This window comes from Liolophura sinensis, chromosome 1 (assembly GCF_032854445.1).
Source record: "Liolophura sinensis isolate JHLJ2023 chromosome 1, CUHK_Ljap_v2, whole genome shotgun sequence".
Lineage (NCBI taxonomy): Eukaryota > Metazoa > Mollusca > Polyplacophora > Chitonida > Chitonidae > Liolophura > Liolophura sinensis.
The window spans coordinates 76,055,479-76,082,918 of NC_088295.1; the positions used below are offsets into that span (position 1 = coordinate 76,055,479).

At 39.7% G+C, this 27,440-nt stretch overlaps 1 protein-coding gene across 1 annotated transcript in view; it reads right to left on the reverse strand.

Annotated features, from left to right (window-relative positions):
- Positions 1–27,440, reverse strand: part of LOC135480523 (C1q-related factor-like) — a 65,635-nt gene that overhangs the window by 19,034 nt on the left and 19,161 nt on the right. Inside the window, exon 2 of the mRNA XM_064760386.1 lies at positions 7,244–7,336. The gene's annotated coding sequence lies outside the window, so the exon portion shown is untranslated. The remainder of the gene's footprint in view (positions 1–7,243; positions 7,337–27,440) is intronic.

Genomic DNA, 27,440 nt, shown 5'->3' on the forward strand with positions numbered 1-27,440 from the left:
ATAATCAAACAGCCTATTTGCGCCAGTGATTTATTTGCTACTAATCGAACTCTCCTCATTCAAAAGAGCAGTCAGCCATTACCATTAAGCTTTATGATTTGATGTCTTTCTCTGAAGCTTTGAAGACAGTCAATAGCAGCTTTTATATCGCTTAAGGCTAGTTTTCTGATACACTCCCCGATCTGATCTATCATCGAGTTCTGGATACTGGCTATAACCTGACGAATTATATGAGCGATCTGCACACCGATCTGGGCACGTAGTGGGGACTGCTTTCTGGATTTGCCACAGGATTACTGCTGAAAAGTTTGTGCCGTTTTCCGGGCAAAGCAATATCGAAAGATATTGTCCCTCTTTTTGTTTTGGTTGAGTCATGCGATCCCTGTAAGTGCAATAATTTTTATTAACCGTCAAGAAAAATTGCGTTAAATCGCAAACAAGCCCTGTCATCATTTCCAAACTTATTACACTGATTTTAGAGGCTGAACCTCTTTTCCAAATGTCCCCTAACAGCTTTGCAGCTTCCTTGTGGTGTGTAAAGCACAAGCCGAGACCTGCGGAGGACTTTACAGCAAACAAATTAGTGAAACTGTTTTCAATCAAATTAAGCCGAGGCAAAATTAAATTCCCATGAATTGCATTAAACAGAACCCCTGATGTACTTCAGACTACTACGCTCTGTCGTCTAGCCTCGGTCTCGAAAGATGTTAATCTTCCCACATTTTGATAATGTAGGTCGCTAAAGAGCATACACTGCAAAAGATGTAAACAGTTATCTTTAAAAACTGATGTGAATTATAATTTATTAAAACAGTGTTTCAAATGACAATGTTGTTGCGCTGTATCAGAGTTTTCTACATCATATGCTACTAACATATTTCAGCTAATCCTACATACCAAATCTTATGTATCTTATCTTAGCGCTTCATTTCTCTCAGAATTCTATTTCCAGCTGTGTGGTGTACAACATTGCTTAGCAAATACAAAAACTTGCGTTTGTGAACTGACAATGTCTTCATCGGAAAGCTGTCAATATTCGTGAAGACGACAAATTCAATGCTGTTATTTTTTTCGATGTTCTCCTCGTCATTATTTCGGGATGAAAATAAAACTGGTTGGTTCAAGACTTCAGTTAAAAGTTTTCTATCTTGGTTAAACGGGTTACGGTGTTTTTTAAATTTCAGAATGGAACTATAAATTTCTTTTCAGTACACCTAATGACAAGAGACCAGGAAAGCCACGAAAGATGCGGTTACTTCGTTTTGGATGGTGATTAAAGAGAATTAGGCTGCTAAGAAATGTTGTCAATGCTGTTAAGGCGTCAAGCTAGTTGTGTATTCCCCAAAAAATGGATAGGCTTTTACCGGGCAACGTAAGGTGTCATTTGTTATTGATTTTCATTAAAGGTTACCAAAGTTCTGTGTTACAGATTTAACTCAAAGAAAGAAAACTAGATTTCTCCTAATTACCGTGTTAAGAAATCTGTGCAGCGCACACATGTCGACCAAAATCCTTTTCCTGTCAACAAAATGTTTCCACCCACCGTAATGCTGGCCGTCGTCGTATAAGTAAAGTATTCTTGATTACGGTGTAAAACAACAATCAAAAATATGAATAAATAAGATACATGCCTATCAATGTTGTCGTCACAGTTAGTAAAACCAGGCCCACCTCATTGTTCTATATTACCGTTTGAAATGTTGGCTATGCTGTTGCTGCAGCTAGCAACATGCAGTAAAAATGAGTACTGTGCACATATAAGCAGCGACGACAATGTGATAGTTGACAAATGTTGACTTTAACTTCCCTTGTAAAGGCTTACATAATAGCTAGTTTAACGTCCCCCCAAACATCATGCTTAAGCAGAATTAGGTAAACAAAGTGTAGTGATGCTAAATGCAATGTATGAGGCGTAACTGGTCCACAAAACCCCCAAATCTTGTGTTATCACCATTTATTAAAAGCAATACAAAGAGACCAGGCACCATGATTGCCGAGTCAACCAGCAGAGTCCTGGTGTGATAGTGTGCCAGTGTGACAGTGTGATAGTTGGCAAGTGGTTACACATAACCGGTGAAACCCGGTCTCTTGTCGGATTTTATTCTAAGCTTTAAGAGAAATACGCAAACGTATAAGGAGGTAAATTACCGTTATGTTTTAACCAAAATTATCAAACGGACACGTCAACTGTAAGTTCAGTCATTGCTGTTTTGCTGGTTCAATCATGACTGAAGTCGATCGGCTTCTCGCCATTGTAATCAAAGACTCGCAACCAGTCCAGAAAAGCTGTCAGGATTTGTAAAAAACAAAGGACATGGATATGACCGTGCATAGTCAGCGATTAGTATACGAATATTGCTTAGATTCTTTCAGAGCATAATGACAAACAATCGTCCCTAGCGTTGAGTGCTTTTCGTTGCATGAATCCTCGCAATTTTATACTTTATATACTGCCTCAGCTTTTAGATGCTTAGAGTTGAATGCTGTTTTTGAAATTGGTCTTATGCTTTCGACCCTGGACGTCCATTTTCGTTGACGACTGGAATACAAATGTCTTCTTTTCGACGTTTAGGCTTTCAATCCATAATCCAAACTGCCGTCTTGAAAATCAACTAAATAAACCACTTTCTGTTTCTTTTAAATTGTAGCTTATGTTCATATCTGCAAAATCACTCCTTGCCTTTCGTCACTAACTCGTACCAGCACAAGCTCTGTACGTCGAGCTGCATTTAGAACACTTTTTCATAATTAATTATGTTAAACTCCATAATATGGTTTTGGAGACAACATTGCCTCGTCATACTGACGTCATAATTATTCCTAAATAAATAAGAGATAAAATAAGTTTTATATACCTACAAGAGACTTACTAAGGTTATATTAATAAGAAGATTAAAGTCGATCACAATCTAGGTAACGGGTGTCGCTCTCGGCCAAACACACCACACTCAGCCAATTATCAAGCATGCCAATTCTTATTTTTAATAATTCTGATGTCATCCGGCGCAATGAAACCTTCGTCTCGACAACAAGTTTATGGAGTTTAACATTATGATACAACAGGTATAGAAGAAACCAGGCTATCGCACATCTCCGCTACGGCTAGATGTACAGATTCCTGAAACATAGAATAACCAGCACTTCTGTCCTATCTGTCATTATGAGAAATCATTTTAAAAAATCCAGGAACGTTGCCTCGAATCACTTCAAACTGAAATGGTCAACCCGTGCACAAAATGCCATACAAACCCTTGCATAATTCTATGTGTCTTTGGGAGATAAGATAAGCTTTCATGGAGAGGTAACGCGAGTATGTTGAAAAACCACCTACTCAGCTGTACTTACGAGTAAGAGTGGATTCATTGTTTCGTACACTTTGTTTTAAAGGTTCTTGGGTCTACAGCGCCTTTAACTTTCTTGATCAATAAGAGGTGGATTAAACTGGAGATTTCTAGATTCACACATAACTGATCTGGCTATCGAACCACCAATCCAAACTTGACAGGACGTTTATACTTTAATAACCAAGTTGACAATGTTATGTCAACTTTCCCATCTCTCATACTGGTTACAAATCCCTGATAAATTGAGTGTCCTAAACTCAGGGAATAACTCAATCACGTCGAAAGCCTAGAAATATTCAAATGATCCAAGCTCCATGCCACGATTCTGCAACGCTTATTTCCTGTATACTTTTATTAAAACATTATCGGGGAGAAAACATGTAAATTTATTCACATGTAGAATGAGGCTTAAGGCACAAAAACATTTCTCGTCTGTTAATAAATGTATCTTACACATATATGTTTGCTTTTTACAAATATGAAAAATGGCTTTTCATCATGACACGACGCTCTTAAGAGAAAGCAGATAAGGAAATACCACTAGCACAAGGACGGATTGAGTTTGGTTCAGAGTTTCTGCTACTCGGGGAAAATGCTTGGCTATTATTTGTTCTTGTACTTGCTACAAGAGCATATCTATAAATCTGTAGCGTCTTCATTCCAAGCCTTTGTTACAAGTGCGACATTTGCAAGGGAATTCCGTGCTCAGACGACATGTTTTTTATTGCACTGCCACATCTTTCATTAAAGGTGTTTCTATTCAATTTAAGGCAACCTTTAACCATTTGTTTAGCAAATGGGCACGTTCTAACCATTCAATTTCTTTTTCGTCTAAGTTACTCTATACAACTGCATTTGAGACACTTGCACCAATCAGTAGCTGTCTGTATCTACAGGCGGGCTAACCATATCTTCATCTATACACTTTTCTCATCTATAAGGGAAAACTGAACCTTTTGAAAAATTTTAATACAAGGTTTTCATATGCAGAGAATTTGTCCTTCACATTTGCCTTATGTCTGGTAAGAAGTCTTGAAAAATGGAGCAGGCTGTTGCCCACTTTACAGTTTTCCTGCTTCCATTCTTTCATATTAAAGTGGTATAGTGAATTTCAAAAGGACACAGACCATTGCCCACTTTACAGTTTTCCTGCTTCCATTCTTTCATTTTGAACTAGGTTAGTGAATTTCAGAAAGGACACAGGCTGTTGCCCCTTTTACAGTTTTCCTGCTTCCATTCTTTCATGTTAAACTGGTATAATGAATTTCATCAGGACACTGACCATTGCCCACTTCACAGTTTTCCCGCTTCCATTCCTTCATATTTGAACTTGGATAGTGAATTTCAGAAAGGACACAGGCTTTTGCTCACTTGACAGTTTTCCTGCTTCCATTCTATTATATTAAACTGGTATAGTGAACTTCAGTTGCTATTATTCGAGCTGCATCAACCGTGCCGAATTCATATTGGTACATATTGTCTTCTTAAAAGCCATTCGATTGCAATGCTAGGCCCGGTCACTTATGATTGACAGGTAACATATTCCGAGCGTGTTCGCAAAAGGTCAAGGTTAGTGGCAAAGGTTGCCGTCCGAGGTGGACACGTAACACTCACTGGTATAATCTTCCTTCGTGGTGCCGAAACACGACTTGTTCTTTTCCATGACATTTTCATCGCCTAGAAGTAAACACGGCATTCTTTTTGCCTTTAGGCTTTTTTCGCGAACCACTACAGCCGAATTCATTGAGGTACTTAAATTGAATGAGCTTAATTAAGGTGTTTCCGCGCCCATTAGCCCCCGTGGTAACGGCCTTCTATCAGGGGCTGTTCTCACAGGGACTTCCGGGGCTGGTCGCGCTCGGGCCACTCTCCACCTAATCCCAGCATCGATCCCTCGGAACACAACTGACAGCTTTCTGACCTTCTCTATTTTCCTATCCTGGCAGGGCTTTGTTACCGAATTCAAACCGCCCTGAGATTGACACAAACCCCATTAGCACCGTGGCGTAACCCCGTGGATGGTATATAACGTTCAGGCATAACAACCGCAACTTAGCTGTGAATGATCGCCAGCCAAATGTGTGTTTACAGTAAACTAAGACAGACATACCTAATCCAATAGCTATTTGTTAAGGTCAGTCCCCATTTACCAAGAAAACCCTCTAAAACTCATCTTAAAATAATACTTCATATCTCTCCTTTAGAGTTTTGATTGATGGAAAGAACACCAATAAACGATGAGGAAAATTGCCTTATACCGGAAGGCTCGTCGAGATAGCTTAAGATTCTAAATATCAGTTTTCTTGTGGTAAGAAAATTGATACGATGTGTCGTAGCGTGTTGTAAAGAATTACCTGTTGTAACAAAACCCGAAAAGTGTTAAGGGAATGGCGTGTATTCCTCAGTCCCTAGCGGAAATGGTAACTCACAGCTAGAGACACGGCAGGTCTAGTGGTAAATTTAAACTTTAACTGATATGAAAATGGAGACATCTATGCACCGCCTTGCAAATGGGACGTATATCCATCGTGGTAAATAAAATCACCTCGTTGGGTACATGAATAGTTGCAATTATAGCACAATAGAAGTAAATATTACCGACAAAGTATAATCTAGCACAGTACGGGATTTGGAAACTGTTTAAATGGTGTGTCTGGAACATTACTTGCCTTTATTAGCTTCTCTGTGAACAGTGTTCACTGCTTCTCTTTACAAGGCTGCATCTTAACTTTGCTATACTGCGGTTTGTGTTTATTATAAATTTGAAAATTGTCTTTACGATTATTAACTTGAACGTGCGCTATGATTTAAAATTGGTAAACGAATGTCTGTGAGGAAGCCCAGAGGGCAAAGCTTCATCGTGATATCAGTTTTCACACTGTCACATCTTAACTACCTTCACTGAAGATGTGAGCATTGGACTTATCTCGTATATATGGCATAAATGAATGAATGCTTGGGGTTTAACGTCGTACATAAGAATTTTTCAGTCATATGACGACGAGAAACCATTAGGTGTGTATATATATGTCGTCTTCTTCTAGTAGGGCGAATGCATGCCGCCAGTGAGCTGCCGCCATTCACGTATCATGCCGAAATCACCAGACCTGATGTTACATTGTATGGACGCCCGACCAAACAGTTCTGTTTCCTTGCTCTAACCTCTCAATGCTGAGTTCCAAGAGAGCCACCAACAAGTACCATTTCTAAAGTCTTTGGTATGGTCCCACCCGGATTGTATATATAGAATTGCAATGATACGTAGGACATACATAAAACAGACAAGTATTAAACTCTTTGTTCACACTTCTTCTCCAAGGCTATTTATATAATGAAGTGATGTTTTTACCCAGGCAGTTAAAACCTAGGCCGTGAAAGTATGGTGTGGAGAGATACAAACTCCTACGATGTTTGTTTGGAATCTCAAGTCGTTTCAGTATTGTTACTGTCAAATCACGACAGTACCCTTTGTCGAATAACGGTTTCAATAGTCAATAGTGCAGTCTACATTCTGAATTCAGTCTACGTGAGGTCTTTACAGTTCAAATAATGTATACCAATCCTTCACTGCTTAGTCTAGCCACATATGTTCGATGTTAAGTGAAGGACCGAAAAGAGAGCCGTTTAACTGTTAAGCCTTTCCAAAGTGGTAACTCATACAAGAAAGTAGAAAACTTAAAAAAAACAATTAAACAAATCAAACTGTAGAAAACGTAAATAAAAAATTAAACCAATCAAAGTGTTCAGATTTACGTTACCCAACAACAACAGGATCAGACAAAAACTCCGTTGTTTTATATTGGAGTAACCTATGTACCATTCGTTGTAAGCTCAAGGGACAGGTCAACCGGCTCTACTTCCATTATCCCCCGGGATAACATCGTGTAAAAGTGACTTACTTTTTGGAACGCTCCAGTCTTCTTGACGCTTGCTGTGTTGACTGATCTCACATGATGAAGGGTTGGCTTGAACGAGTCCAATTATACCTGCAACTTGAGGCAAAGATTGATTGGATGACAAGCAAATGAACAGGTCAGATAATGTTGCAGGTTTACTTTCCTCTGTTAAAGTCAGCAACGGTTGCGGGCAATCAAATATAAATGTGATCAATCGGTGGTGTTATATCGAAATTGTCGACTTGCACCGGGCTAGAAAAAGCCAAAACCTGTTCACTCTAGTCAACAATTTAATTTGTCCAGATGGTTAAAGGTCTCTGGGTTCTGTAGCAAATCTGTTCGCTTGAGAACACCAGGATCTAACGGTGCAGCATAAAGCCGTGTCAGCTCTAATCTCTGTCACGCGTGACCAGATGATCCAGTTGCGATTTATCACATGACTCATGACAGAAGTCTGCAACCTTTCCACTCGCCTTAGACAGCTTTTGCGCTAAAAATCTCTTAATTCATTAACGGATTAGAATTCATTAATCAAGCAAAAGCATTTTCGATATCCTTAAGGGCATAGTAATTAAGAATAAACTTAAATCACGGTATTAATTGTTCCTAAAGGTTTCTTGCCATCAGAAAACAGGGCGGAAGGAAAACAGACATTTAAATTCATTGGTCGCCTTTTCTTATGGAAGCTAAACACAAACATAGTATCAATCGATTTTACCCTAAACACCGCCAAGAAAACATGTGCATATTTTCGCACACATGAGGTTAAATTTATTAATCCAATGTTATTTTGTTTACACGCTGACAAATGTGACCATAATGTTGGTTGTCTGTCTAGAATATTAACTAATAGTCGAATAAATACAACGATTTAGTATCGTACAGAGCTTAAAGCGTCTTCTGTAAATTTAGTTATTGCCTTACAAGAACTTTACAAAATCATTGACATTCCATTTTGATCCCTTATGGTTCCAATCCAATGGGCCCCATTAAAAACGGAAGTACAACGTTACGAGAGGGAAACGGAAGTATAACATGTGTCTGCCAGGGGAGATAACGAGGGTATTACGTGAAGTAGTCTCATATAATACAGCTGATTCAAACATCTATGACAGTTAATGACGGTACTGCTTGAACGCCGGTAATTGTCGTTGTTCATAAATAGCTTGGACATGGGCAATAAACCTTAACGTTCCGTTTGAGCTTTGTAAGGCATCTATCGGACACAAATGATACCTGCCATGCTGTTAATACGCCTCGTTCTATGAGTGCTATATGGTCAGAATGTTCACATCATAAACGCCCGATCTGAGTACGGCCTAACAATACCTTGTTACAACAGTTAAAACAAAAACAATCCTCTTTACCGCCTTCACACGCGCTACAAAGCTGACATTTCTTTCTTTCAGACATAATTAGCTTGACGGCAATATAAGGTGTGAAAAAAAGATTAGTGCAAATGAGAATCTTCAGTAATGTAAGCTACTGAGAAAACAGAAAACACGGCGGAATTCGTTTTACTGAGAACAAGTACATTTAAATTCGTCGCATCAGTGGAAAAATTCATCTAAATCTGTTTCTTCTGTATTCACAGGCTGTAAGCCTTCGGGCCTTTGAAGTTCACGAAAGATGCTATTAATCCTCTCTCCCTGTTTTTTTATCGTCTGATTTGACCGGAGCGTCTAGCCCAATGACAAGTGCCCTGAAAGCAAATGTTTTCTCCGTGCGGTTGTCACAGGAGCGTATTTTACTCCTGCGTGATCTATTAAAGCCGGTCAGGCGGAAGTAGAGAACATGCGGAGAGCAAGTTCTTCAATGAAAAGAAACAGAGGTGAATTTTGTGTTTTGGTAAAACAAACACGTGGCTAGTCCCTGCAGAGATCGGACTGGATTAGGCGTTTTTCGGGGATTTGATAATGGGACTGGCCTTGTAAGCCGAAAATATACATCACTCACTGGTTCCAATTTAAACCGCGACTCAAACCAGTCAAGGCAAAAGACCTCCGGTGACTCAATCACTAAATCTATTATTTCCTAAATCTCGTGAAAATCGTGTTAGAGACACATGCATGTAGAAGTAAAAATTTTCAGACAAAAAATTAGAATCATGAAACAGAATTTATGTGGAAAAAAGAAATCTGCTGAGCTTTCGTAATTCCATAATGATGCTGTACATTTTCTTTATCTAACCAGATGTAAGGTAGTTTATAATTCTTTTGCAATTTAGGGTGTGTAATAGGCCTACACCATAACGGTAAACTACATAGGATAAAAAAATAAGCGAATGATTCAGCAACTGCACAAAACCCAAGAATTTCCCTAACGCATCACTGAAAGGGTTTAATGATAGTAGAAAATACAACTTGGAGAGTAAAACCAGAACAGCAACGACAGTGTAATAGCCAGTGAAATCCAGAGTGTTGTCACCTTACCTCATTGAGTAGGGATTTAATGTGTTCACGAAATGATTCAAAAGTAGAAACTTAAGAAGTAGCACCATGTCATTTCTGATGAGAGAAGGGGAGTAAGCTGTATTTCGTCTTAAGCACACCTGCCCCTCTGTTTTTAAGCATAACAGTTTACAGGAAGCAAAAAGCATGGGATTAAATTGGCTGGTTAGCATTACTTAATGATGTCCAAAAGGATTAAATTTTGTAGATTAACGTTCATAGGTTATCAATGACTGAGAGCTAACTCAAATGATTAGACAGTGTAGATTAACGTCCACTGGTTACCTATCACGGAAGACTGATCTAAATCAATGATTAATCATTTTAGACCAACGACTAACGCTCATTTGTTATCCATCAAAGAATCGTGTCCTATATCATTAAACACTGTATGGGCTAGCATCTCTTTGTTCTTGTGATTTGTATTTATTTGTTCTTTTTTGGGGGGGATTGGAGTGTAACGCCATACTCAAGAATGTTTCATTTACACGACAGCAGACAGTATTATGGTGGTAGGAATCCGAGCAGTACTTAGGAGAAACCCACGACCATGCGAAGATTCCTGAAAGGGTCACATCATTGTGCTGCGGTAGCATGCTAATCTCTCTGCCTTGGACATCCTGAAATGATATCTAAAATTATTACTCGTTTCAAATAACTGCTTAGCCATCAAGACGTTACGTCATTCGTATTTACCGTCTACTGGGTATCACACTCAAAATGGTGTCTAAAAGACTACGTTCGCTAAAGTAAAATCTATTGGTATGCATAACAACACAAGAAATACGTTTGTTCATCAAATATTGACAAGTCTTGGTTATCGTATGATTAATTCTTCTATGTTGAAGTTTATATGCCATCTATAGCAAGCGCTGACCAGGATTATCGTTTGTCTTTATTAAGATTATAAATTTTAGTTCGAAGTATTTCACAAGAATGAATGATGCAGCAAACTGCTATACATACAGAAAACAGCGTCATTCAGCTCGCAACAGAAGGAAATGTTATCTTTTGCTGAAAGTGCTTCACTGGGAAGAGTCCCTAAACCTAATGTTTACTTCGTTAATGACTCATTAAGATGGTCTGCCTAATTCACTGTGCGTGAGAAATCGAGTAATTTAAAACGACATTGTCCTGGATTTACATTTTTCTTGGCTGATACCTCTTCGATGTACAGAACAAATCTATTCTCGGTTCATTACATTATCCTGTATAACCGCATCTGAAGGCGCAATCTCTCTGGTCAGACCTCGTGGTGTCCTTCTCCTCGTAAATCGGACAGTTAGAGGAATAACGTATTACAACCGGATGGTGATCCGTGCACAAAGTCGCCTTGATTTTTTAAGAGCAATGTATCAAACTGTCAGCTTCGGAATGTTGTCACCTGTAAGTTGTCACTGATTAGACATTTATCATGATCTGAGCGGAACCATGGATTCCGGGCTATTTACCAACACAGATCTGTCCACTCTATATGTCTCGACAACGTTTCATAAAGACAAAAATGGCGGTGTAGTCACATCGGAATACCATTGGCAGAGAAAGTATGCAATAATATGAGCTATTTGTTTCATGATAGTCGTTGTTGAAGATTTTGGGACTTTTCGGGCGTATATTTATATGATAAGTAATTGGCAAATGACTTAAAACTTTCTCGGTAATACACGGAACCTCTTTCCTAAGGTCAAATTAGTATCAGTAGAAAAGAAAATTCTATGTTTTAAATTATTACACATCAATTTCTAGAACTCTCTAAATTCATGGGCGACAATAGCTGTCTCCTTTTAGTCGAAGGTTTCACAGTTGAAAAGCAAGACGGTCGTAAGCATGGACCATGATTTGGTACCAAGTACCTTCCGTTCCACGTTTTGTTATAAAACAAAATTATTGTAAAGCTGGGATATCTCAGTATGTTGATTTTTATAACAATTTCTATGTTTATTGCAGAAGTATCGTCTGCCTCTGTGATTCTACAAACAACATTATAAGCTGAACCTTGGATATTACAAAAGAAATGTTAAAAAAGAAGAAGATTAATCATTGGACATCTCAATCAGAAGTCAAAACTGATGCATCCTGGAATGGAAGGTTAGCAATTTGGCATAATGCCAAGTCAGTTTTGGAGATGTATCGTCTCTGGCGTAATTGTTTCTCGGCGTAGCTTTTGATTTTTCCGTCAGCTGAGATTCAGTGGTGTCTCGCCGGGGCAGAGGCAAGAGGGGTTCAGCCCCACAGGGAAATCAGGCCGACTCTGACCCCTGAACTCAGTGTATTAGTTACTCCTAAACCCCTTATCAGCTCACCTGAGCTTCCTGATTAAACGCAGTACCTGGGTAGAGCGGCCATACCGAGCGAGATCAATAGCAAATTAGCAATGACCTATGGCAGATCTGTTACACAGAGACAAGAGACACGGAAGAAGCATCAAGCAGCTTTGCTATATCGGTAGCTCTTTCGCTGAGAGCTGGATGACGTCCAACATCAATCGACACGTTCTATAACTGGGTTCCTGATAAGATGATAGATTGACTGAATGATTTGTGAGATTGGTTTAACCACTCAAATAAATCCATGCTTAATTGGAATAATGAATGGAATATGTATACAACGTGTAGCGTAATGGTGCACGAAAACCCCGATCACTAGTGCACATTTGTAAATGCAGGGCCACAATTCAGAAATTCGAGCTGAAGATGTATTCAGAACAATAGAAGTGCAGCGAAGCCGACGAGAAGAGCATCATCAGGGGAGACAACTGTGATCTTACAATATCGATGGTTGCTTTGATCGTGAATGCACCCAACGTGTTGTAGACGACATAGACTTTGGTTGTTTCAGACACTGGGTATTTCTCCTACATCTTTATATAAATATTTGTCCTCATTAAAGGCTGAAACATAAATTCAAGTGTTGAAAGTTAAAAAAATTAAAGTGAAACGGCAATACTGAACATTGTATCACAATCATAAATTCTGTGAGGATTTTCTCACACTGGTATTAAAAATGTAAAAATAGGGTTAAACGTGGGCAATCAGCAATTCAAAGTCAAATGGACACGTACATTCCTAATCCATCTACATGCCAGATTCCCCAGTCATAGAGTCTCCCATGTGACAGACATCATCATACTGATTCCATTCTTTCTAGGTTACATCTTGTTATATCTGACAAAACCCATTAAAAACACCGATTTATCACTGAGCGGGCCGCCTGACTTGTTTTACTTTGCATCATAAAAAAGTGTATATACCACGACAATATAGTGCTTTTTATTTCTTTTTGCACATGAAATCGCTTTCTCTTAGCCAGACAGAAGACATTAAGTTTCTTTCCATCGGAAGAAAAGGAGGTCTGTTTGACATTTATGCTTTTTCATTCATCTGTGAAAATAACTTTAAAAGTTTTATGACTTGCTACATACACGCGTTATGTAATTCCCCAGTAAATGGCAAGCTATAAATGGTTTGCCCTTCACAAATTTACCTAGCGGATGTAAGGATCTGATGAATTCTAAAGATGAATTACCTGTCCAAATTTCTGTCGACAAGAACCTTTTGTCTTCAGATTTACATTTCAAGATGAATACAGTGGTTTAAATTCTTATAATATACTCCTCTAGCAAAGCGATCTCCGTTTTAAAGAAACAATCTTATTCCGTTGGATAAATACATTTTACCACGATATTGCTGAAATATTATTGATCATTCGTTAATCATTCATTCATTCAATCAGCCAGTCGTCTATACGTCCATTTTATCTGACAAATTAAACCTTGTAGTGTTGCCACATTTAATACCCCATGAATCCGCTGAACCACAGCTTACAGCTAACGGAAGCCAACCGTTTTTACGTCTATCCAGCATATATAGGCCAATGGCGACAGTCAAGTGCGAGAAGCAGTGAAAGCCTAAACGGTTATTTCTATGGCAAATCCCCAAACGAATTCGTTTAAAGCCATTTCCACATAAACCTTCTGCGGAGAAGGAATGAAACCGTAGAAGAAGACAATTTTCCGGTGGGCTGGCGGAAGCGCCGTGGTGTTTGCTCACCAGTCGTAATCCCCCGTTCCACAATGGGCTAGGGGATTACCAGATGGCAGTACTTAACGAGCACATTGTAAACACTTTCATGGAATAGTCATTGACACTGGCTACAAATCTGCCAGGCTGTCAATGGGATGTCTAGCTCTGCCAATAACTATGAGTTTATCCAACTGTACATATACATCTCGAATGTGTGCCCAGACCGGACCTGGACCTCGAGTTCAGGGAGCGTCTGGGGCAAGCCGGATCAATTAAACAATAGGCATTACTTATCTCTATCTTTACTCCGGGAGGTGACCATTTCCAATTGATGATGGACTAGAATGTTCGATCGGGATCAAGTAGACGATAAACAATAAATTATACAAATACACAATGATTTACATGATTTTGATTTTTTATGTATTTTCAGAAATTTACAAAAATTTTTTTTAATTAATGAATTCAGATTATCTGTACCTTTGCTCGTCAATATTAACAACTATGTTGATGAACTGAAAAAGACAGAGGTTCACAACAGAATTAAAGCAGTAAAGCATTAAAGCATTGCACTGTTATAGCTCAAACCCGATCCACGTCACAATTACTATAACAGCAGTATTCATAACTGCGACAATTGCTATTTACCAGTACAAAGTGATGGGCGTACACAGTAATCCTACCTACCACTAATTTTAGAGTGATAACATTTGGAGTGGTAAATATGATGCGCCATCAAACTAAATGGCGGGCGTCTCTGTGGCCGAGGTGCTAAGCGTGCCAGCGTGGCGCAATGACACAGGAACCTGTCACTGATACGATCGACGAGAGTTCAAGAGTAGCTCACGCTCGTTTCCTCTCCGGACGTACTTGGAAAATAAGTGAAATATTTGAGCACGGCGTAAAATAGCAAACAATAAATAAAAAAGTATACAAATAAACTACATAGCCAGCTTAAAGGCGGTGTTGACAGTCCAGCTAGCTTTCTCCGACGATATGTGTTAAGTTTTAAGTTATTATTCACTGTGATTTGTGTGGTATCACCACGCTGTATTCGTGCACAATGTATGGTTTGATATAAATCTTATACAAACCGGAGTCCCTCACCAAATGCGGTTGTTGTGAGTTCAAGTCCAGCTCATGCTGGCTTCCTCTCCGGCCGTATGTGGGAAGGTCTGTCAGCAACCTGCGGATGGTCGTGGGTTTAGCCTGGTTTCCTCCCATCATAATGCTGGCCGCCGTCGTATAAGTGAAATATTCTTGAGTATGACGTAAAACACCAAGGAAATAAACAATTATAATACGATAATAAAAAAATAATAATTATAATAATAATTAAATATGATACTGATTTCTGTCGCAGTATATGGGCACCAAGTTGAAAGTTTTTATTGTGTTGAAACTGATCTGACCAGACCAGTTTTACACCGATGGATACAAATGTTTTATAATATTATTGCTTCAGACCACATTGAGCCTTTTATTGGGTGTGCACCGCATTACGAGTACCTAACTACTGGTAATGTTTCCGGTTACAGAAGTGCTTCTGTTCACCTGTGAATATGAAGCGATTTAGATATTGGCTTCGTGAGTCACCATATTAATACAAACTTATAAATACTCCCGCTAATAATTGGTATCACTTACAAACACGTAGTTATAAAAACAATGAATTAACTTTATCCACAGATTGTAATAAAATAAATCAATTTATAAGCTAATTAATTAGTATTAGACATTAATGGCGTTCTGTAAATTCATCTTTCACTATTGCTTTTATAAAATGATTAGAAAAAACATCCAAACCTTTAGGGGTATTCATTAACAGCCGAAATTGTGCACAGTCTACATGTTAACTTTAACATTCAGATTAAGGCATCTTTTCTTTCTTACGTGAAGACTGTTCTATCTTACAAAGAAAATAATTTCACCAGACTGTTGACGCCAGAAGACTTCTTTCTCTCGCAATGTATCCGCCTCAAGTCAGATCGCCCACTAATGACAATAGATGAGACGGTAAATTTAATAGCTCCGCTGGTTTGCACAGTGAGCATTTTTTCTGGACTTGTTGACATTCACAACAGCTTTTGGGACTAGAGTCGGTCAAGTTTACTCCAACCGAGGCATCACAGACTGCCGCCTTGGGAAATGTCTAGGATACAATTGCAAATGGAGATCAATTGCACAATGCTGTTTACAAAGCCTTATCAGAGAGACGCAAATGGTACTCCCGGGAAGAAGATCTAGGGAACTGAAGAGTTGGCTTCACGGACGTCTAAATCATGTATTTCTTACTTATGAAGCTCTGCAGGTATAAATGTATCTCTACAGACCATACATATAATTTCTGAATAGACATCTATACAGGCTACATTTTTCTACATACAGAGCGTGACAAACCTTTCCAGTTAAATCGAGAATATATATATATATATATATATATATATATAACCCTGAACCATTCTTGTGCTGAAGCCAATCATGCGCTAAGGCCAATTCCTGCAGTGAGGCCAGTTATGCGCTAAAGTCAATCCTGCGCTGAACCTGTCATGCGCTGAGGCCAATTCCGGCACTGAGGTCAATCATGCGCTGAGGCCAATCATGCCCTGAAGCCAATCCTGCGCTGAGGCCAATCCTTCGCCGGTCGGAGTGATCATTGTTTGCTTGTAATACGCGAGTACTACGTTACCAACTTACCCACTTATTCTTGTGACAAAACAGGAATGGACAACAGACTACACAGGTATTAAATGTGACTTTCCACATCACACATGTGCCAGATGTGAATTGTTTGCACAAAATGAAAGCATGTATGCAGGAGTCACCGCAAAATACAGACGATTAGGACTGAACGACCAAAGGTCAACCCACTGACGGATTCGAGCTTTTAAGGTACCTAAAACGTAGATCATTGATACGGATCAGTGGTCCGTTGACAATATGGTGAGTTGTGAAACTGTTCTATTCACTGGAATTCTACCCAGTAAGTCTCTGGAGACAAAAACATGACTTCTAGACCCACGGGATGAAGTCATGTACACATAAAATCTGCTTTTTGCTTCACGAAAACAGATGGGCGTGGACGCAAAATTATCTATAAGTAATCATTTTAACTGTATATTCAAATAACGAGTGGTTTTCGATTGACCGCCTTGCATACCTAACGCCGGAACTTCAGTGTCCTTAAAATGCAAGTAGTATACCTATGATGTCCAACTTTACCACCACAGGTTCGTTTTACCTCACAAATGATAACAGCTGAGATCCATTCCGGACTTCACCTTATCCATGTCCAGCTTAAATTCTCTTATGTCAAGATCTTCAGGGATACTGACCGGCAAACAGTGCATGCATCATGCATCGAGTAGCTCTTCCTCATGGCACCCACTCAGATTTAGATAACATCTTTCCGTATTTGCACATTTTAAGGGATATGCTCGAGTATATCAGTAAAACTTAATGCTACATCTCAGTTAAGAGTACAGCATTTTCCAACTCCGTCTGATGACTACATACAATCTTAGTCTGTTTATCTCGTAATGGTCTTTCCTAAGAGACGTATATGTGTATGTAAGCTATTTCCTCTAGTCATATCAGAGACAGCTGATGCCTTGCCTATTCAACCAGACGGTGTCCCTCTGGAGGGATTAACCGATGGTGCCTTCCTCTTTGTCTTGTAAATAATTGCACAAGGCTGGAGGATAAGCATAATAGTGACAGGTACCCAGTCTATGGCCGTACACGTCTGTAGACTATCGCACTCTATTATTCATGAATTGGACGCCGAGGTGCCGTACAAATGTAGGTTTGAGTCACACAAGCCACGGTTTAACTTCCCCAGATGGACGTAGTTAATATCCCTGCACCCTCACATGGACACATATTTCGCATAGGTGTTTACCCTTACCGTTATTATTGTGATGGAATCTAATGTGGCTTTGAGGGATCAATGGAGAAAGGATTTCCTCTAATGTATTTGAGGCACTTGAAGTCCTAGTTGTTGATTACAAATCCCTGACCACGAATGTCGCGGGTTCGAATCTAGATTGCGCTGATTCGGCTGAGTCTTCATGGCTGGTGGATAACTAACGATGTGCTCTGGCTTCTTACGAGTGTTCGTCTTGAGTTCGTCACTTGTTGTCTTATTAAGTCATACATGTACGTCAAACTTAATAACACGTCTTTGAAGTAACAAGGTCATCGGAGTGAGTGCGTGAGTGCTTGGGGTTTAACGTCGTACATAATTTTTCAGTCATATCACGACGACAAGGTCATCGGAAGCTCATAAATAGTCAGAAACACATGGATAAAATTTCTCTATTTTAAATGAAAAATATATGAATAATACTTGTGAGGTTACTGTCTGTCAATTTATTAACGATGCGGCGTTTATATGTATCATACATTACGCCTAGCGCTGGCGATGTCTGGGCAGAGGGCAAAATCCGAATAGAGAATAAAAAAACATAAGCTGTGGCACTGCAACCCTTGTAAGCTTCAAAAGACTGAGGATTGCCTCATTGGTGAATATTTGGTAGCTTTTGATGAGACGATGAGGCGATGTGGGCCTAAAGGAAAGAGGGATTGGGAATGACGATACTTGTTGTAAACATCATCTAAACTCTGATGATAGTGTAACAGTACCCGAGGAAATGACCTGTGTTGTGTTCTTGTGCTCACAGAGACACGTTATCCTTGTCACTTTATAGTGGTAATCGTCTGTTTTCCGAGTCATTAAAGCCTGTTGAATGCCGAGTTTATTCTTTCCCATAGGCAGATGATGATCTCTACTCGCAATGACGCCGGGGGTGTCGCGTCACTTCAGATTCCTCCGCCAAACATTACCAATGTAGTGAATCAGACTGAGGTTTAGATCCGTCCGGTTTTCTTACAGTATTCAAGGTTCCACCGGGTCACCCCAAACGCAGGTCACCACTTCCACCGTTCGTGAAGGTACACGTAAGTCCTTAAGGATAGAAAAGTCAGACGTCACGCCAGGCGTTCGATCAGGCCATTTACCCGGTCAATATTCACTATATCTAATATAACATGCATTTCATCTATAGATATAATTCCGATGGTAACCAATCCATGAATTATGTATGAGGATTCGAAGATGGAGGAATTTAGTGGATAGATATGATCTATTTGATACAGCAGGTACTTTGTGACTTGTGGATATGTATCACATATGCATATTGAACATCTAGAATGTGTAAAATGCTGTACATACAGCCAGCTTTTGATGCTTCTATCCTCATTTTTGGATAAACTTTAGATAATACTCTCAGAATAGATTTTTGGTTTGCTTATAAATATATGTTCCGTTTTCTTGAAAAAAAATATTTGCCTGAATACCAAGAAATTCAATGCTTGTTTTAAATGACATTTGACTGTTTCATCAACCAAGTCAGTCAAACCTGGTGATAAAAGTGTACCGGCTGGCAGTTAGGCAATCTCAGCTAACAGCGACATTATTTCGTTAGTGTTTGCAATGCATTACACAAACCACATAAATCGATATCCTAAGGACATCCCAAACACTTGAGGTTCCCCACCAATGTTCCTGAAGGGTTAATAGTGCTGTTTCTAGGGAATTGCTTCACCCAGAAGGCTCGGACAAATACAGAAATCTTTATTAGACCTTGTGGTCAGGCATGATCTATTAAAGTATTCCAATGTCTCTATTAGAGAAGTTACATGATGATGGGTATACTCTTTGGGTTGAGTCACATATGTATTTCAGGAGAAGCACAGTAATCTGCTGCAATTGCTTTAGACGTGGCATTTGTCTGAGGTTCACAGCGTAGGCATCTTGTACATACCAACTGTTACTTCTAAAACAATGCTGAATCTTGGTGCCATGACATTGGTGTACCAGCTGTCAGGAAAAATTGACAATCCAGGGGACACCCTTTCTGCTAAACTCCATCCTGCTTATAACACATTATTTGGACGTGTTGGAATCTGAACACAGGTTCCTTGAAATAACTTAAACTCGATTAGCTTTTCGTTAATCTTGATCCTTTAATCCTCGACATTCTAGCTAAATACTTAGCGTAACTCTTGTTCGCGCTAAAACGTGCTATGAGCACAATCGAATTCAAAACGAAATAACTCTGCTTGATAGTGTGTCAAAGTTTAGGCAAAAATGTATTTCTTTCGTCTGTCTCTCTGCGGGGCATAAAATAATGAAGGCTTGAGGGAATTGCAAAAACCACCATTTGCGACAAAAGTTGAAGTTAAAAAATACAAATGACCGCCTAACACGATATTAATGTTGAAAAACTCAAAACTCCCTGGTCGTATCTCAGCCAAGTCTGAATATCTACGAGCACATGCAGTGCAAGCAGAAACATCGCTAAAGCACCATTATGCGTCCTTTTTTGCTCAAATGCTCCAAGTCCCATAACACCAATAAGGTATTCACAGACAGAATCTTAAGCCATATTGAGCCGTGCCAGCGAATTTTCATTGGCTTTTCACCGCAATCCTTAAAAGCTCAACGTTTTTATCCTTGTGGTTTTTGAGAGCGCTCTAAAAAGCGAAGACATTTAGTCGTAAATTCCCCGTTGCATGCAAAAGACAGTTTAACCATATTTCAACAGCTTTCTAGTTTACGTGATAGAATAAATGGGCGCTTAAGTGGTTCTACGTGTAACGGGGTACAAGCAACTATAGCCCTGGATGACGAACGGCTAAATATTTACACAGCCCAACATCATTCCTAATTCCCAACTCCAGTATCGATTGGATACCGAAGAGTGCATTGCACGCTGGTAACACTCTCTGGCTATACAATATTAACAGCTCGATAGCCTGATAACATAACATCAAACCGATATAAACACTTCTGGCGACGGTGATGTCTCCTACAGGCTCTGTGACAGCTCTTCGAGAGAGGACGCCTAGTGCTGGGTCCAGACACAAGGACATCTTCGAGAGGGGGACGTTCAGACACAACGACGGGAATGTCTTCTACAGAGGGGCGCCTAATTCTGGGTCCAGACACTGGGTCGCGGATGTCTTCGAGAGGGGACACCTAGTGCTGGGCCCAGATACTGCGACGCAGATGTCTTCGAGAAGGGACGCACAGTTCTGGGTCCAGACACTGCGTCGGGATGTCTTCTACTGGGAACACATAGTGCTAGGTCCAGAACTGCGACGCGGATTTCTTCGACAGGGGACGCCTAGTACTGGGTCCAGACGCTGGGTGGGGGTGTCTTCCACTAGGAACACATAGTGCTAGGTCCAGACACTAAAACACGGATGTCTTCGAGAAGAGACGCCTAATTCTGGATCCAGACACTGTGATGGGGATGTCCTCGAGAAGGGACGCCTAGTTCTGGGTGCAGACACTAAGACGGGGATGTCCTAGAGAAGGGAAACCTCGTGTTGGGTCGAGACACTGTGACAGCGACAGGGGGCGACTAGTGCAAGTTCCAGGTACTATGTAACATTATAGCTGACATGAGAATCCTGACTGTAGGTGTTATGCCAGGCCAAAACACTTATGAGAGATCATAAGGCTAACGACTGCTAGGATGAAACCGGATGAACACTGCCACATTTTCATATTCAGACGTGGGCGCCATAGATGATAAATGTAGCCAACATGTTCAGATCCTTAGTCAGCAAGCTTAGTAATGACATTAAATTTCTACATAAATTTGTACATTAATATCATATTTGCGGTAATGTCAGCCTACGGCATAACAACCCTACATTTATGACATGTGCATCTTTGTTAAAGTTACAAGCTGAATATTTAGGGGTCAATTGTAAAAAGACATTATATTTCCAGTTGTAACTGCGGTAAACAGAAAACTGTGGTGAACAAATTGAAACCATGGCCTGACCAAGAAAGTAATGGTGATATGATATGCCTCAAGATGAATTATTGACTTATTTTTAAAATGTACTGCATAACAGGCGAAAAATAAAAACCATTATAAAGCTATTAACTTTTGGACTTAAATTCGGTAGCGATGACAGAAAATACAGGTTCTATGATATCTGATATAAACACAGTTAATATACAAGAGATTGCTAGCTTTAAGCACTCACAAGGGAGGCCGTTATTTTTTTTGTGTGGATCTGACTACATGAAATATTGATCCACATTTGTTTGTCGTGCATTCTGCCTACGGCAAGTTGTAAGTAGGCTAATGGGCAATGGCGAGATTCCGAATGACAAGAAAACGGTCGATGAGATAATAGAAGAAATACACGTTGAAGGAGGACGTAAACATTCGCTGAAAGAATCGACACGAGGGTTTACTATCAACATCTTGAAATTAAAGGCCCCGTGCAGGTCTCTGGGGCAACAGCTTTCAAGATGACTTCGTTTTTATGGTTCAGTTTTGTGAAATCAAACACTGGGAAAAAGAGAGGCGTATGTAAGTGTCCGATCCTTGTGCGCCCAGTGGCACAGGCTGATCATTATGTTGACGAGTTCGAAGATAGGATAAGAGCCATATCTCTGAGGGGTGTCGCTATGGGGTTACCCTCTGCGTAGTAATCTTTTCAACCGGAAATTACTAGCGCCCCTAGTGAGGACATCTAAAATAGTTAGCCCCTCAGCTGTTGACTGATGTCAGATATTTGGGTACCATACTGTATCTTTGGTGGCAACGTTACGACGGTTTGGTAAGCGACTAGGCTATGCTAAGGTATGTGTACGATGTTTTCTATCCTTAGGTGTCGAGAGTAAATTCTCTGACATGAAGCTAGGTCTGCAACCCCAAAATTGACTTCCGCATGAATTAAGTACTGGTAGATGTCAATACAATTATATATCTTGAACAACTTGATCAATAATTCATTAAATTCAACCAATACACTTCGTAACAGTTTTCCCGTGTGAAAAATCTTGCTAACAACCTTTCATTTTTCATAAGCTAACACCGGTCCCGATGGTACAGCGGCCTCTTCGGGACCGGTAGATCCAGGGTTCAACCCTGGGTCAAATCACACCTAAGACCTTAAAAGAGGGAGTTGTAACTTCCTCGCTTGTCGTTCGGCATGAAGGGGATCATGAAGGGGATCGTGCAACGACTTGTTGACCCGTATCAGTATAATGGCTCGGGCGGGCACCTTACTTGCCTTTGGTAAGGCGTCTCAGTGAAGCAGCACTAGATAAAAGAGCGGTGGAAATCCGTCCTGCAACAAGGAGGCACATTACATGCCCTCTAAGGATTCCTTCGTCGTCATATGGCTGAAAAATTGTTAAGTACGACGTTAAAACCCAAGCACTCACTCACTCCTTAAACTAAGATGCATTCTTCAAACAGCTGGGGGCTTCGTGGCTCAGTTGGTTAGCGCGCTAGCGCAGCGTAATGACCCAGGAATCTTTTATCAATGCGGTCACTGTGAGTTCAAATCCAGCTCATGCTGGCTTCCTCTCCGGCCGTACGTGGGAAGGTCTGTCAGCAACCTGCGGATGGTCGTGGGTTTCCCCCGCGCTCTGCCCGGTTTCCACCCACCATAATGCTGGCCGCCGTCGTATAAGTGAAATATTCTGGAGTACGGCGTAAAACACTAATCAAATAAATAAATAAATCAAACAGCTGAAACTTAGTTAGTCCACCTTTGCAACGGAAATGGCTATCCTGTTGTACAAATATATTACACTTGCTGTTGAAATATATGATTAAGGTTAGCTGTACAATTTAACAAATACCCTCCAGCATCATTGGCGCTGAATCTACCATCTTCAGCTTTAATCTGATCAGGTTTTAGGGCTAAAACCTATTCTGTAAAGACGGCCTGTCTTTAACAAACGGCACGTGTCTGATAGTCCATTGGCCTACACTCTTGTTATCAGCCATATGTTGGATACCGCATATCAAGAACAGCTCTCTTTTGTACATTCCACACACTCTTCAGAAAAGTTAAGGAGCTAATATTAAAACTTCATTTCATGGATAAAACTGAAAACTCACCTGTATTTGTTTGGTTCAAATATTAGCACAACAACAGGTAAATCCAAACCACATCCATGAAGCAAAATGATATACCAGAGATATCAAATTGTTTTCACGGAATACGTTCTAATATTTTGCCGATGGAAAAAGGGAATTCTAGAAGGGAAATAACCCTACTCCTCAGTGTACGCGCTCAGAATCACGTGGTAATCCACTCGTGTTATGAAATGCCAAACCGCGCAAAAAGTGAGAATGCCTTTAATATCTGAAGAGTCACCTCAAGCATTATTACTAACCGGAAACTCAACTCAATTAACCCACAAGTTAAAAATACTGAAGTAATGCGAGCGAAAGTAACACATAAACCCCTATTGCGAACGTTATGGGATTTGAAGATTTCCGAAAAATAAAAAAACGATGTATTATCGTGTGCGTGAGACAAAAAAAAACACGGTTTTTTAACAGGCGATATATACGGCAGTTTTGCAGTGACATTCGTAATCGGATGTTGCCAGTTTTGTCAGCATTATGAATGTAATGACCACTTTATCAGTCATTAATGAGCGTTTTATGCGGAGAAGTATTCGCTTTATCAATAAATCATATTTTCTTTACATGTACAATGATGTTCCTGTCATCAATAACAGCGGGAGCTAATGCAAGTAAACTGCCGTTATAAACGGTCTACGGCTTCATACGTTCTGCGACGAAATGTAGTTTCCGGGATTACTACTTTTTTTTATTAAATTTTGTCATTGACTATGTAATTGCACGGAACAGACAAAACACAAAAGAAGAAGCATTCCTAGAAATGAATGTTGATATGATATATTCTGTAATTGTTTACATCCTTGGGAGATATAATTTATCGCGACGTTTAACCATGTCAGCCCCAGCAATGCGAGCGAATGCATGTACTAATTCCAACCCACGTATAAAAACGTATGAGCTAAATGAATGAAAACTATCTGTACTGACTCCAAGTGCGGATTGTTTCTACCAATGATCGCCAACAAACACACGTTTTCTGAAATACATTAATCACATGGTTAATACTCAGACATATATAACCTTATTTAGTGATTATAAAAAGCTATTTGTACTGACTCAAAATGACGTTTATATTTCCATAGTAAGTTTAACGGTAACAAGAGCAGTGTGATTTATTGTCATTAAAAGCAATATCGGCTATTTCAGCCAAGCTTATCGCCTTGAAGAATTGGCTTCAGGGTGTGTATATTCAAATTCATGCCATTGTAAAAGGCTCATTTATATAGGATAGGCATTACTGATAGAGCTTAATAACTTACTAAAACCTCAGTTACAGAATCAGCAACTCATAGAAAGGATACACCATTCAATCGCTATGTCACCCGAGGTGAGCATTTAAACCTGTCCGTGGACAAAGAATCTGTAGATTCCGCTGCCTTCACTGGCTTGTGAAGCCTTGGTGATAATAACAACACTCGTGTGACCGTTTACACGATTAGTCTAACGTTCGTTGAAGACCACTTGTCTTCCACCAATATGCTATGTATATTTGTACGTCAGTTGTGGGAAAGTTCGTCAGTAACTTGTCAAAGGGTGGTGGTTTTCTCCGGTCACTCCGGTTTCCTCCACCCATTAAATTTGCCGTCATAGTATAAGTTTTGCGTGAAGAGACTGTCCGAGCAAATAAATAAAAAAATAAATAAATAAATAAATAAATAAAGAGGAGGAAGTCAAGGGCAGCAATGAATTAGGGTGTGGGATATTCCTTTCCGATGGAGGAGTAAAACACTGATGTAAATTGCTCTGTATACTGGACGAGTGACGGACACATTGCAAAAACAAAATGTTAACTGAATTGTAAACCCTAAGAAAGAACGCCTTGAGGAAAGGCTTTATATTAAACATAATTATACCTGATATAAATATTAAGAAATGCCATTGATTGCCAAAGGTTGTATTCTATTTATATTATCCCTCCATGTGAAGTACACAGATAAATGTGGAAATCGATTCAGCCATAATGAAACTTGCATTTGGTAACCCTCAACTGGAAAGGTGGTACTTGCCTACGCCATTTGCTTATATGTATATACTTATACAATACAAACATGTACAGTTTATACGAGGATATTTATGCAGATGGCAGCTAATGAAGAATATTACAGGATTTACATAAGGTTTATAAGCAGTAATTTGTCACACCATCGATGAGCGCATAATCCGAAGTGCCGCAGTATCGTCTGCTTTGTGAATGCATCTCTCTTCAAACTCAAATCTTTATAGGCTGTTTTAACTATACAATCCATGCGAATACGTATATTACTGTTATTAAATCAGCACACTCCTGCAGCTGTCATACTCAAGAAGTTTTCACATACACGATGGCGGTCAGTTTTTTGAGTTGAATAAAATGGAGTGACAGGTGTAAACCATCGACTTTTGGAGCGTTAATTACGAACTTTCCCACATGTGACGCATAAATATGCACATCACAAAGAACATTAGACCGAGCAAACGGCCTTACAAGCGTCGACGAGTTCTTATGGTCACCAGGTCTCCTAGAACATTAAAGAATGTACAATATTCCTGCTTACCGCCGGGATTGAACTCATTCCAGGTGTGTCCTTGACAAGTGGCTTTGACCACCTAGCTGTCAATGACCCGCTCCCAGGTGACATGTATGCTGAGAATATTCCAAGATACATTCAGTCCTTGATTCGATATTCTTGACCAGCACAGGGGACTGTTTTTTTTTTATATATCCATATATCTGATTTGCTGTGGTTTATCAACACCTGAGAGTATTATGGGACATACTCATTTAGCTGATTCGTTTTTCTTAATAAGCACTTTGGAGTATTAAAAACTCAGTCGGTTGATTGAGTGCAGTTTGTACAATTCAATGTGCACGGTATCTTATCGCGCACTGTACACGTCACTGTGCGTGTTAACGGTATACCGCCAAATTCTACCAATCAACAGCAAGCTAAATATAGTTCGATGTGTTGGCCACGAGATTTGTTGTGTTGGAACTTAACTTGTAACGAGGTAACAGTGCTGAAGTTGTATTCCAATTTCCCACCACCAGCTCCCTAACACAACCTCAGTGCTATACTTAATACATAGCACTACTTTGGACATACACGTTTATTCTTTATACCTTATAGTAAAGTTAGTATATAACTTCTCTTTACTTAATTATTCCAATTGTGAAAATAATGTTTCCATTCTATAACTTTAAATCTTAGCATATACATTTAGGTCACTTGTTTGTCAGTTTGCCTGCTCCACCGTGAGCTCGTCTTTCTTTGCTCCACCTGAGAGCACCGCGTTTCCTAGGAACACCATTAGGTCTGCTGTGTCAATTCTTCGGTACACTTTATGTCAGCCAGAGCACTTGTCTGTCCCATAACGTACCTGGACGGTGCTACAAGCATATAGCACCCTGTTTTTATTTGCTATACATTAAATGTGCTGTACATACACTTCGGCTAAAACCATTAGCTGGATGACGGGTGTTTTGGAACTCCCTTTATGCCAAATAAATCGTTAAAATTTATTCCTATAGTTTGTTGTCTTTGGAATGAATAAATAGTGAATGTATTAATTTGTCTGATTCGTTCTTCTTAATCAGCACTTCGGAGTATTATGGGATATATTCATTTAGCTCATGTGTTTTTATGCGTCCCCGCCATTAAACGGAGCTTGTTGTTTTAAGGCGATTTTGACCGTGTGTCCATCCGTATTCGTGTGCTATGACACTAACAGTTTTCCACATGGAGTTTTAATTTTTGGTGGATACAAAGATACA